The sequence below is a fragment of the Ostrea edulis genome, chromosome 6 (genome assembly GCF_947568905.1).
Source record: "Ostrea edulis chromosome 6, xbOstEdul1.1, whole genome shotgun sequence".
Classification (NCBI taxonomy): domain Eukaryota; kingdom Metazoa; phylum Mollusca; class Bivalvia; order Ostreida; family Ostreidae; genus Ostrea; species Ostrea edulis.
The window spans coordinates 61,739,424-61,753,697 of NC_079169.1; the positions used below are offsets into that span (position 1 = coordinate 61,739,424).

General features: G+C 35.7%; 1 protein-coding gene and 1 long non-coding RNA gene across 5 annotated transcripts in view; one reads left to right on the top strand and one right to left on the bottom strand.

Annotated features, from left to right (window-relative positions):
* The window catches only part of LOC125646006 (uncharacterized), a 36,928-nt gene that overhangs the window by 9,755 nt on the left and 12,899 nt on the right, over positions 1 to 14,274 (top strand). For 2 of the 4 annotated variants that reach the window (XR_008795928.1, XR_008795927.1), the window contains exons 2-3: positions 162 to 260; positions 376 to 785. The exons of 1 other annotated variant lie outside the window; for it this stretch is intronic. The gene's annotated coding sequence lies outside the window, so the exon portion shown is untranslated. Of the gene's footprint in view, positions 1 to 161; positions 261 to 375; positions 786 to 6,456; positions 6,582 to 14,274 lie in introns of those variants that run through there. One more of the 4 variants, XM_056140332.1, reaches the window with a different exon arrangement.
* LOC125646008 (uncharacterized) lies at positions 119 to 2,088 on the bottom strand. Its single transcript, XR_007359545.2, has 2 exons — positions 1,706 to 2,088; positions 119 to 522 (listed from the first exon to the last, which is right to left on the bottom strand). It is a non-coding gene; the product is annotated as an uncharacterized LOC125646008 (long non-coding RNA).

The following is a 14,274-nucleotide window of genomic DNA, read 5'->3' on the forward strand; positions in this document are numbered from 1 at the left end:
AACATAAGCCAGGTTATATATTGTATATTTGCTCTCCTACCCCTTTGATTCAGTACTGTGTAAGGAAATATACTATTGAGTATATATATTTTTTAAAAAGAATAACAAAGAACAACAATTTTCATTTTCATTCATATTTTATTCAATATATATATACACAGGTTGATAACAATGGCTGATCTGCATATAATGACTGCTAGTTATTGGCTGGTATGCAGTGAAAGGGAGCTAAAAAGGAGTAAAAAGTTCATATCAGCCAGGTGAGAATTAATTTCTTCTTTTTTTGTGTGTTATACATATGTAATTCTTTTCTTTTGCTGCTTCAAATCTTGTGTATTTGAAAATTTTCAGTCTAATATTTTGGCAATGTTATAGGTAGTGTGGCTTAAATAAACCAGTGTTAAGGAATATCCAGTAATGGCATGACATCATGAGAGTTTGGCATACCGACATTCAGATGATTAATGATGAAACTGAAGACCTCAAGTGAAAGGCATGGAAAATGATCCTGTTCCCATATACCTGAAAAAGAGGAGGGATGCCACAATATTGATAATAGACTTTTGTCAATTTGAGAAGCAAAGATGTAAAAAAAAAAAAAAAAAAAAAAAAAAAAAAAAAAAAAAATGCTGAAATTATAATTCATGTATTTGTTAAAAATACTGTTCACTGTACATACATGTATATTTTTTTTAACTTATTTGGAAATACATGAAGTAATTCATATTAAAACTGGGAATGTATGAGTTTTCATGATTTTTATCAATAAAGCTTACCATATTTATTGTACATATATCTGATTTCCCCTATACATTGTAGTCATATGAGAGCTTGCTTGCATTCAGAGATCTGACATCATGTATAAAGCCGAGTTAAACAACTTCAAAATCTAACCAACATGTTTTAAATGAACACAAAAGATTCTTCCTAATTTCTTCTCTCTTTTTTTCAATTTTGTTCATAAATTTATATTTAAGTCAATTCACCTTTTTCAAACTTTTGATGCATATGACGGATTTCCTCTGTATTGTTATATCTATCAGGCCCAGCACAATCTCTATATTTAGCTATATAGTTTTATAAAGCTATTTCAAACAGCTTCATTAAGCTAGTGTCGATTAAATTTCTTAAGTGCAATGACACATAACAATATACATGTACTTTGAACTAATCACAACACTATTCTAGGTATAGATCATATGTCATTTTAAGAATTTTCATGAAAAGAGAATTTCTTTTGTATTGATAACTGTCCACTACCTTGTGTGTGTCGAAGCTTTGATAAGTATATGATGACTTTACAATGTGGAATCTGTAACAACTTAATAATCCTAAACATTTGACAATTTTGGATCAATATTACAACATGATACATAAAACGACTGACCTGTTTAAAAGATGTGCCTTAATTATTATTTATTTATATCTTTAAAAACATGTAAAAGTAGCTACTTTAAGTAGCTTTAAATACCTAGGTAGCTATTAATAGCTACGTAGGTAGAAATATTCTTTGGAATGGACCTGGTTATATATGTTACATGTTTATGCTTATTTTGGCCCAGATTTGGTAACGTAAATTCTATTTCACATAGGCCCTAGACTGTACTGGACCTAATCAGGCTCTAATGCCTGCTTTATGAAGCAGTGCACATTGTGTTTTGTTTAATCATATATATATAAAATGTCGTCATAATTTTCATTTTACCTGTTTGACAGGTTTCAGTGAGTCTAATACGTTCTTTTCCTTTACCCCTCTGGTTACTAGACAGATGGGCCTTGTGTGAGTTACACGACATCGTGACGATGATCGTCTTCTTCTGTTCTTGACGAAGTCTTTCGTTGTATTTCGTAGATCAATAGTAGCTTATCAAACGCTCATAAACACATATGTACCGCATACACCCCAAACTATTAAATGTGTATTTCAATTTCATGATGATCGACAAAATTAAGCCTAGGCCTAATACACGAAGTGTCGACTGTTGGTAAACAAAGGTAAACAACGATAAACCGGAAGTAACCCTGTGGAACATTTTTGACGCGGCGTGACTAAACACAGAATAAACACTGTGTTCCGGAGTAACTCGAAACACGGCTATTAAGCAGGACAGTGGTTTAATAATGTGTTCAGTTCTTCCTTCTATAATGCTTAGTAATATTTTACTTAATTATGTAGGATAATATATTTAAAAAATAAATACATCAACTCTTACTTCAGGAACGAGTGTGATTCATATGTTCACCTCTATTTTAATCAGTAATATGTATACGGTGTGACCGTTGGACCGAGCGAAGAATGTACTGGTCATTGGAGTGTCCCAAGTGGTAATCATAATTCCGTTAAGTACGATAGATTATGATTCATTTAAAAATATATATTTTGAATGAAATTTTCATTGCGCTAAACACGCAGTAACATCTCAGTATTAAAGGGGTTTATATGGGGACAACAGTTTTACGGGATCCGCCTATTCATTGAACGCGGGAAATAAAACGCAAGACGACGTAAACAGTGCATCGTGACGTCACATTTTGCCTCGACTTTTTCGTTTTCAAAGCAAACAATCATAAACAACAATAATACATTCCGTATGCAATGAAAAGGCGGTTAAAACTAAAAAAAATTAACCAATGGATTCAAAATTGTGGGGGAAAAAAGTAACCGTAATTTTATCGTATATTCTTATTCAAAGAAACTCATGAACTCGTTCATCTATTTAGTCGTATTACGGTTTTATATGTATTTATTTGCTAAAACCTGTTACAATGATAATTATACTATTCACTTTGAACAAACTGAGTGTTTAAATTACGAATTGCACGTCAGAGTCTTCTATTATTGGCATTCAAAATAAAACACGAATAACTGTTGAAGCAGGTAATGAAAAAATAAATGACGGCGCCCATATGGATCACGAAAATTTCAGTGAACGTATATAGAGATTATCTCTTTTTCTTTTGCTGATTTTGACTTTTTTCTTTTACATACGTGTTACCTTTAGAGCCTTGCTTCGCGGACGGGCCTTCGGCCCGTCCGAGCTTCGCTCGGTATTAATGATATCTTCTTTTTTCCATTTGTCTTTTTTATTTCGTTATAAGATTTGTGGTTTTGAATATTTGCTGTTGAGACTGAATTTTCAATGATAAATATAATTGAAACAATGAAAAATACACATTTTCGTTAACATTCTTTTTACATTATTTTTTTTTTTTTTTCATTTTCGAATTATTCATTATTATTATCCATTTTTTTTTAACTGCCTTGTATTTTTGCTAATTAGATCAAATGTAATTCTGTTTGTCAATGAATTTCATTTAAAAGCAAAACAAGATCCATATTGCTAGATATATTTTTCGTATTCATATTTGTATGTATTTCTATATATTGATTTCTGACGGATGAAATATGCAATAGACCGGAATAGCTGCGTGTCGAAATATAACGGTACCCGATGACGTATGTCCAAATCGGTTGACACGTAAACAGTTGTAGATAGCTCAGAGACTTGTAGCCTACAGTCTATCCTTTGTATTGTTATGTGGACGCCTAATTTTTGTCTGGTACCTATATATTGTACTATAATTTAGAAATCATTTAACAATACGGGATAGGCCAATATATCTTCGCATCTAAGTAGCTTATTGAGTTAGGCACCCCTCGGCCCTCCAAGTCTTTTTATGTACTGCGACTGCAATTTCAACATGCTCATCAGTGCCAAGAAAACTGAATGCACGGAGATGAAACATGTGAAGCCAGATATTTATTAAATTCAACGGCCTTCAGATAATTAGAATATATATAGTGTGATAACGTAAAAAGAAAATGTGTGGAAGTAAAGGCGCGGCGCAGACGATGGTGGATCTCGATTGTATCTGGAGTGGATTGGAGGACTTAGCTTCGTAATTGTTTGATCAAATAACTAAAACTGTTAACTAGTGCAAGGTTTTTGTAACTATTCCTAACATGGTTACATATATATTCAAGTTCATAAATTGAGCATATAATCTATTTGAAATTTTGGGGGCAAAATCAATTGATGTACGTAGCCCGATTCAGATGATGGCGCGGATCCGGTTTTATTTCAATAATATTTATTGAAATAATCATATTTTATTAACTTTGAATAATTACTGGTTTTGTAAAAAGACAATGGAACAATCCCCAACTATGATATTTAAATATTACGATTTGTATTAAACCTATAGAATGGAAAAGTATTCGGATTTCGTGCATGGAATGTGAAATTCCGGTTATTTGCAGAACATAAAAAGTAAAAATTCACTTATCCCCCAGGCCTCGATCCAAAAAAAAACCTCTTAACTTCTATGCAGTATGTAATGTACTAATTTACAATTCATTAATATTTATTGGATCGAGGCCTGGGGGTTATACAAATTTTTGGTGCATATTGTTGGATATTATCAACTTTTACAAATATAACACAACTGTTATGGTTTTTGCATGTTAAAATTTCTATATGCGTGAATTTTCGCGGAAAAAACACACTGGATTTATAAAAAAGAAGGTATAAGCTATTTCATACCATGATGAAATTTTGGAATGAAGATACTTTATTTTACTCAAAATCACAGGGCCATATTTGGGTATTCGTGGCTCTTGTTCTTTAGGCTTAGACCAAAAACATTTAACAAATACATGTAGTTTCTCAGGCCAAATATTTAAAATTTAGATGAGGCAGACAGATATTATTTTTTAAAGAATTTGTTTACTTGGCTGTAGCATGACTTATCTTTCCTTTTTATATTGACTGTAGAATGAGTTACCTTTTCCTTTTCACATATAAAGAATCACAGGAACCGATAATTTTGTCTGTAATAATATAGTAGGGGTCTATACCATATCACCCCTAATTGAAAAAACCCACAAGGAATGAAAGGAATTTTTACTCAAAACGTCGATTCAAAATAGCTCTGAAGTTCTGCTTTTATCGTTACCCACCTCAAAATTCTTTCTAGTCCAGTAAGTTCAATATCTATGCCATTAATCCACCATATAATAATCATCATCGATGCGCACAACTCAGAGCATTCAATAGTTCTTTTTTGTGACCACGTTTTGGCTCATCCCCTTGTCTGTCCTGGTAGCCATGAACAACATCACTTCCGGTAATTCTATACTTTTATTTACATTAATCGAATAAAATCATATGAACCTTTTTTGTGTTTACACATTTATGTATGATATACATGTATCTTCATCACAACATTTAAAGAGATCAGTTGTTTTTCAATATTCAAAGACAACAGTTCACTTTCAAACTTAAAAGCGTTATCTGCCTAAACGGGATACAGGAAGTGACGTTGTTCTTGGGCACGGCTAATAACAACCACGTTCGGACCTCCAAAGCAACGAATAGGCTCTGCATGATAATCTCAACAACATTCAACATTTCAATGCAAAATCATCAAACTTTATGTGACTTTGACCCTGGGAGACGCAGAAGTCATGTTCAAAGAATAGAATGTTCAATGTAACAATCGTCTTAAATGACCATGACTCTGCAAAGTGCAGAGGTCAAGGGAAAATAAATCAAGTGTCACAATATTTATGTGATATACAACTGTGACCCTGGGTGGTGCAGTGGTCGAAAACAGACCAATAGCTAATTAGAGTTAAATTGATGTATGCCGCTCAATTCGATACAAGACTCCATAAGTAAATGCTTTATTATAGCATTTATGTACGGGGGCTCCGCCACTTGACTGTTGGGGGCCCAGAGTGGTGTCAAACAGCCGTACCCTTTCATACCCTTCCAATGGCGAATGCTTTAAATGTTGTGGTGGATAGAATTGTGTCCGGTTGTCTATAATTGCTTTTAAGCCCCCTTGGATTGTATTGGGAAATAAAATGTTGCCCAATTTATATGAACCCCTTCCACGACAAAAAATGGGATATGTTTTGTATTGCCCGGGTAGTGGATGAAAGACCCTCCAGCTTATCTTACTGTATTTGTTAGGGAGTTGAACCTCCTTCTGGTATTATCCATAGCTTTATTTACCCCTTGCGAAATACCACCAATGAATGCGGGGAAGAATAGTGACCATATTGTACATTTGTGAGGGGATTGCTTAGCAATTGAATCTAAAGAGCAAAGAATCTTAGTTTCCTGTCAGTTTGCAGTTTTCCCAATTTCATTACCAACACAATACGAGGATGGTATTAGGGGTAGGACCAACTCTTATAAGAAGAATTAATTTTGCTATTAGACCTTTGAAGTCCAAGCCATTGTACCCTTGCCACCATATTGAAACATTTAATCTTTGTAAATGTGAATCACACTCACCAGATCTAGTCATGGCTTGCGTAAAAGCCCTGTAGATAATAGATAACCCAAGCAACTTGGGGATCTGAAATGACAATTTTGATTTTATTAACTTTTTGGAATGCGAATGTACCTTTGTAGGTCTTAAAACAATTGAATTTCCATCTTCCAGATGACTTCATAACTTCGGGGGTGAATTCCTTTAGTGCTAGTTGACTTCCTCCAATACGAAAAGAGTGGGATTTGTAGCCCTTAACATCCAAGTTCAATGCAGAAACTGATTTAGACAGCACAGAGGTAAACTGATATTTTGATAGAGGGAATGGGTCAGATTGGTTGGGTTTGATTTATAAATAACTTTGCAGATTTGCCACTGGGCATGTCAGAACACCTGTGATGTGCAATTGCAGAACATTGCCTTTGCCACACTGATCCGTTTTAGAATAACGAATTGCAAAGTGTAGAAAGGGGCTATTTTCATCAACTTGAACACCGTTGATGATAAGAACCCCATCTGGAAACTTACCTAAAACTGCAAGTTCTCCTGCCCTAAGGAGGCCATGAAAAATGCAATAGAGAAAGCTAATGAAAAGAATAAGGTTTCTGTGTATGCTCAGTTTTTTTTAATCGAGTTAGGCTACTGACAAACAAGTTGATGGTGCAGGGGTTTCAACAATATCGTTTAAAGTCAGCATTTCGCAAATTATATCGTCGTTATAACAATCTGGTTTGCCAATACAACCTGTCATTGGGTCAAATGCTGTTTTGACTTGTTTCATATCGATTGTAAGACCTATCTTGACACACTGATTTTGACTACGGATAACACCATTTACCTAATCAAGATACATGTACATGTATAGGGCTTGCGATGAATGTGACCGGTCGACAGGGGATGCTTACTCCTCCTAGGCACCTGAGCCCACATCTGGCATATCCAGGGGCCCGTGTTTGCCCAACTCTCTATTTTGTATTGCTTGCAGATGTTATGAGATTGATCACTTTTCGTTATCTTTAGCTTTCATAAACGTGAACAAACACTGGATAGAACTGAAATCATTTGACCTAATATGATCTTGGTGATTAGCAGTCTTATTCCATCCATACTAGGAGACTTGCGTTTTAAGTCCTGTAACAAGTTTTGCACCAGGAATTTAACAGTTCGATGTTTGAGACATTGAAGTTTACAATAATAGGATATTGATGCAAATATGACCGAACTGTTGCATAGGCAAGACCTTTTAATGACAAATGGGCAGGAAATCTTACTCTCAACGCAGAAGTAGGTGGCTAAGGGGTATTTAAACCTTGAAGCATGCAAAAATTGAAATAGGTTTATAGAGCCATGATATGCCTTACAGGTGTTTTCGAACAAAGCTGCTGCTAGCAAATAGTTTACTTCAAACTGAGGATGAAATATGAAATGTTGTTGGTATTGTGCCTGGGGAAGGGGACAACCTGTCTGAAACGGTGCTACTGTTGGCGAGAAATTGAGTCAACAATAATGTTAGCTCTATCAGGTATGTGAACTGCTCTAAATAGAATATGTGCAACTTACTATCAACAACAAATGAACGGATTAACTTCATAACCCTGTTGGATTTTTTTTAGGACTGCTTTAATATTCAGAACTAACACTAATGCCTCATATCCAGGAGATGCATACTCCTCCTAGACACCTGATCCCACTTCTGGTGTGTCCAGGGGTTCATTTTTGCCCAACTATCTATTTTTGTATTGCTTATAGGAGTTACGAGATTGATCACTGTTCGTTATCTTCACCTTTCATCCATATGAAATACAATGTAAGACTTTTTTATTTGCTAATCTACTGGCCCATAACTGTTTGTTGGTGTGTAGTGTTCTGTAGTACTGAGAGAAAGGAATCATGCACTGGATGCGGAAGGAACTTGTTGGGTTCTGGGATGCAGCAATAGGATATGCCTATGATTTTTGTTCAGTGTGATGCATGACTGAGTGATTGCCTGAGCAGCATGTACAAATGTGCATATACTGACAAGGATTTTGTATACAGAACCCCTTGGAGTTAACATTTCTTAACTTGTGGTTGTTGAGCTTCAGGAGGGTTGAGATTAGGATTGGGAGTCATGTATAACAACCATAACTCTGGATCAAGTCTAGACCAAGAGCAACCAAGGGTGCTGGATTTGCGAACAGTATGAATATACTTCAAATTTCAACAGCGTTGTTTGAATGAGCTGTTGTGTAGATAAATACATACATTTAACATAAAATCAGTCCCTTTTTCAAAAGAACACAATGCAAGGTGAAGATAACGAACAGTGATCAATCTCATAACTCCTAAAAGCAATACAAAATAGATAGTTGGGCAAACACGGACCCCTGGACACATCAGAGGTGGGTTCAGGTACCTAGGAGGAGTAAGCATCCCCTGTTGACCGGTCACACCCGCCGTGAGCCCTATATCCTGATCAGGTAAACGGAGTTATCCGCAGTCAAAATCAGTGTGCCAAGAACGGCTTAAAAATCGGTATGAAACACGTCAGACAGCATTTGACCCAATGATAGGTTGTATTGACGAACTAGATCGTTATAACGACCATAGAATTTGCGAAATGCTGACTTCAATCGAGACTGTTGAAATCCCTGTACCATCAACTTGTTTGTCAGTAGCTTACCTCGATTTAAAAACTGACTATACCCAGAACAAGCTCTTGCATATCGAATCAATCCAGGATAACACAAATTAGCATATAGCTAGTTTCCATTGTTGTCAGTGATTTTTTTTTGTTTTTTAAATTACCACCCCTCCTTTTGAATTGGGAAAAATTAGCGACATTTTCCTCAAATTGGGAAAAATCATTCATAGTAAATTAAAATGGTAAATATGCATAAAATAATCAAATAACAATTTTTTGTTTGAGGTTTATTTCAGATCTGATTTAAAATCATAAAATAAATCATTATTTAACATTAAATATGTATTGGAAGTCACACCTTGTATATATATTATTTACTTTTTCTAAGAAATACTTATTGTCTAATTTCATAAAGAAAATAAGAAATTATTAATTCACCAGCATTTGTACTCATAATCTTGTAAATACTAGTATTATATTAATAATCAAGTTTCCAGAATGTCTCTCCTGTTTCAGGGTTGGAAATTCACTGAAAAAAGCAGTCAGTCACAGGGCTGGCTACTTTTAAAAGTTACCAGCCCTGCTCAAAATCTGCCAGTCCTGATAAAAAATATTCATTATTATGATTGTACTATGAATAAAGCTTAATATTGATATTTCTAACACAGGCCCCTGGAATTTTTCGCCTTTTACAAAGTATTTGAAACAATATCTAAGCATAATGCCATTACCCAAAGGATGCAATTTTTAAGTTTTGCATGCTTAAAAATTAAACTATTCAACTGTATAAATCCTCTTTTATAAGCCTGCTAACAATGTCATAATCATGTAATCATTCTGAATGTTCACAAAAATTTTGAAGATTGGAAAGTGGCAACAATGGTATCAAATATTAGAATTTGAAGGGGAATAAAAAAAATCTGATAACATGTGATACAAATTTGTAATAAACATCAAAATTTCATAGTAAGAAATATGTGTTCATTTTCTTTGGGTAATGGCATTATGCTTAGATATTGTCGTATGCTTTGTTTTTTTTCCCTTGGAGTCAACCAAGGGACGCTTTTCTGGGGTTGATAACCCCAAAAACTTTCGCAACATCTCGCGGATCTCGCGCTCGCACGTTTGTAATAATGCCGAACGTAATTTGTACTGCGAACGCTGATTGGCTATAACATTCAGACAGACCAATGAACGAATAGATTACAATTTCTACGTCTTACATGTACCTTATTCACAACGATACCTAATCTAACAACGGATAGCGTCTGTACATTTTTGTGAATGAGGTAAAAACAACTTAAAAATAGAAATTATCGGTTTAAAAATAGGAACTGGCTATTTAAATTAGCCCAACCACCGGACTGTCATCTTAAGTTTTGTTCCCGTCCGCCTGAGAAACAGACCGTCTCGGGCGGTCGGGCGGGCTATAATTTCCAACCCTGCCTGTTTTGTATTTTTCGAATTTTAGTAAAACCCTATACTGTTGGCCACTTCCTGTTATTAGCCTGAACCTACAAAAAATGGCGGTCAAAATAAATTGTTAACAATATGTGTTGATAAAATGCATTAATTGGATCGGGTTCGGTGTGCAAATTATTACTTGTATGTGTATTGCATACTACCCATAGTCCTCTGGTTTGTGTGCAAACGACCTCTGGCGGAAGTTTGGGATAAGGCATGGCAATGGGCAAAGGATTGCGAAGCAGCATTTCAGAAAATCAAGAAGATGCTGACAGAAACCCCCGTACTAGCTTATTTCGACCCTGGAAAGGAGGTAGTAGTACAAGTGGATAGTAGTAAAGACGGCATTGGTGCAGTTCTCCTTCAAGATGGCAGACCAGTGGAGTATGCAATAGATCATTGACGGCGTCTGAGAGAAACTGGGCACAGATTGAGAAAGAAGCGTTATCTGTGTTATACGGTCTGGAACGTTTCGACCAGTATATTTATGGCCGTAAAGTGACAATACAGAATGACCATAAACCGTTAGAGGCCATCCTGAAGAAACCTCTTGTAATGGCACCAAAGCGCTTACAGGACATTATGATGAGATGGAACCGATATGACTTTGATTTTGTATATGTCAAAGGAATTAACCTTACAATTGCAGATACTTTGAGTCGTGCGTATCTGAAGAGTGAGGAGGGTAATTTCAATGAGAGACTAAGAATCATGTCATTGAAGATTGATGAAACATGTGATGTCCCTGATGCTCGTCTTCTTGAAATCAAAGAGGCAACTGAGATTGATGAGGAAATGCGGACGTTGAAGGAAACTGTAATGAATGGCTGGCCAGAGCAGAAACATGAAACACCTTTAGGAATTCGCCAATATTTTGATTTCAGAGACACCATATCATATAATGATGGACTGATGCTGAAAGGGGAAGCTGTGATAATTCCCAAATCTTTGAGAAACGAAATGAAGACCAGACTTCACAAAGCTCATTTTGGATATGATAGTATGTTGAGAAGGGCAAGAGGAACGATATTTTGGCCAGGAATTAATGCGGATATTAAGCAGTTAGCTGATTGTTGTTCAATTTGTCAAGAGAGAAAACCAATGAACCAGAAGGCTCCATTGATACAGCATGCAGAAGGATCTACTCCTTGGCAGAAAATAGGACTTGACCTGTTTGAGCTGAATGGAAAACATTATTTGATTGCTGTGGACGATTTCTCTAATTTCATTGAAATTGACTTACTGACATCTATGACAAGCTCCAGAGTAATAGCTCTACTCAAGAAACAGTTTGCTCGATTTGGTGTTCCAAATGTAATCATGTCTGATGGTGGCCCACAATTCGTAAGCCAAGAATTCCAAGATTTTGCAAAGAAGTGGGGTTTTACTCATGTTACATCATCACCAATGCATCAACAAGCCAATGGCAAAGCGGAGTCAGCCGTAAAAGCCATGAAGACATTGTTAGAGAAATGTGAAGTAGACAAGACAGATCCTTATGAAGCAATTCTTGAACAAAGGAACACACCAAGACAGGATACTGGTGTTAGTCCGGCGGAAGTCATGTTTAACAGAAAAGTGCGTGGCATGATTCCACAGTTACAACAGAAGCTCGTGAAACCAGAAGCTCTTGAAATTTCCAAGAAGAGGAACCAACGTAGACAGACAGTAAAGAAATCATTTGACAGGAAGTCTCGTGAGCAGAGTGAATTGGATGTCGGTCAAGCAGTATACTTCCAGCATCTAGAAGGACGCAAGTGGAAACTAGGAGAAATCGGTGGTATTCTCGGACCGCGTACATATGTTGTCAAGGATCAGAATGGAACCTCTTATCGTAGAAATAGCAAAGCGGAGTTTGCAGAAATTGAAATTAGAGAAATAGTCCACAGCAATCAAATATTGTTTTCCATTCAGCTCAAACAGGTCAAGTCCTATTTTCTGCCAAGGAGTAGATCCTTCTCCTATTTATGTGCGACATACCAAAGTTAATTTCGACAGTCGTGATCGTTCACCGATGCGTTCAGTTGTAGAAGATTATTCAAAGAGCCCACAGGAAAATTTTGTAATCGATCCTAAACCAATGAACAAATCAAACGCTATTGTTAGAACAAGTGAACCAGAAACACTGTCCGTTGAACTGACCGAACCGACACTGACTGAACCACTCCATGAAGGAAGACCTATTCGTGATAGAAAAAACCAGCCTATCTGAAGGACTATGTTACCCGTTAATGAACTTTATTCTCTGTGATTAAGTCAATTTGTTTGTGAATCAATTTTGAGTTTTTATGTAAAATTTTGGCAAATTTTCTAAAGAAAAGGGGATGTTGATAAAATGCATTAATTGGATCGGGTTCGGTGTGCAAATTATTACTTGTATGTGTACATTCTCTCACCAGAGGGCGCGCTACGCAAGCTTCACTTTCACCTCTGTTATCGTCTGATAAATAGTTCGGCTAACCACATGATCTCGCACGGACAAAATGACGTCTTTCACTCCAACAGAAAGGCACGTTTCTGTTCTTTGTGCAATGTCAGATTTTCATCATTATAATCTCGCTAGATTTTTTTAATGTAGAGTCCATAGTTACGAAGTGAAAATGAAATAATACATTTGACAAGACAAAATAGTTCCATAAATATGGAGGTTGCACAAACGTAATACAGCGTTTCGATACCTACCAATGTGTTTTTAACTCATAAATGTATGTTTTATTTATGAAAATGATGCAGATTTATTTCATTTTCAAAGACGCTCTGTTTTACAAAATTTTTGTAAATTAGACGATAACAGAGGTGTTGTGGAGCGTAACGTAACGCCCTCTGGTGAGAGATTGGTATGTGTATTGAATAAAACGTGTGTTGTGACCAGGCGTTGTTTATGCAGATAATCGTCCTGATAGCACGAATTAACAATATGGCTTAATGTGCATCTGGAAGCTATATACTTCGCTGCATATCTGCTTATATGGATGCCTCTATTGTTTTACATATTCTTTACAAAACCTTTTGCATGTGCAGTGGTTTGGAGAATAAAACTGAAGAAAAAAAACGTATTTACTCTGTCAGAAATATACGGTAACCTTTTTTTAAAATGGCCTAATTTCCCTAGATTTGAAATTGGGAAAAACATATATATATAATTGGGAAAAAATAGCTAATTTTAGTGAGGGGAAACAGTCGAATATCGGTGGCATATTAGCCCAAAAAAAATCACTGGTTGTCCTGCATTAAAACATACACACAAACATAAAATTAACATCTAAAATTAGTATTTAAACATGAATACGATATAAAAGGAAAAGGGGGGAAATATAGCATAAAACACATCTAATTAGTGATAAAATGATTACCTAAATATGAATACATGACATAAAAGGAAAGAAGAAAAAATAGCATAAGACACACGCACACCCAGTGCCATATCACAACTACATTTGGCACACCTGAACAAAGAGGAAAGCACGATGTTTAAGTGCTACTTCTATGAAAATATTCCATCAAAAGAACATATTTTAGATACATTTTGTCTTGTAACAATTTCCCCTGTAGAAATTATATTCAGGGGTTTTTTTTTTTTTGTTTTTTTTTTTACTTCTACTCTTGTTTTTTGAGGAAGGAGTGAATGTAATTCAACAAAACTACCCTCAATAATTTTTGTTTTAGAGATTGCTTAATTGTGCATACCTAGATTGTGAACAGACTGGACTGAAATAGCCTCTTGGTTCTGTGATGTCTGGACCAGTGGCTGTTGTTGTAATTTTTGGTTGGTTTGAGGTGCAGCAAAGATCTGATGTGGTTGGAGTAGACTCATCGGTTGTGGCTGTGCAGCAGGTTGCTGTTGGATGATTGGCTGCGGTTAATTCAGTGGTTGTTATAACATAGATTGTTGAACCAGTGGTTGT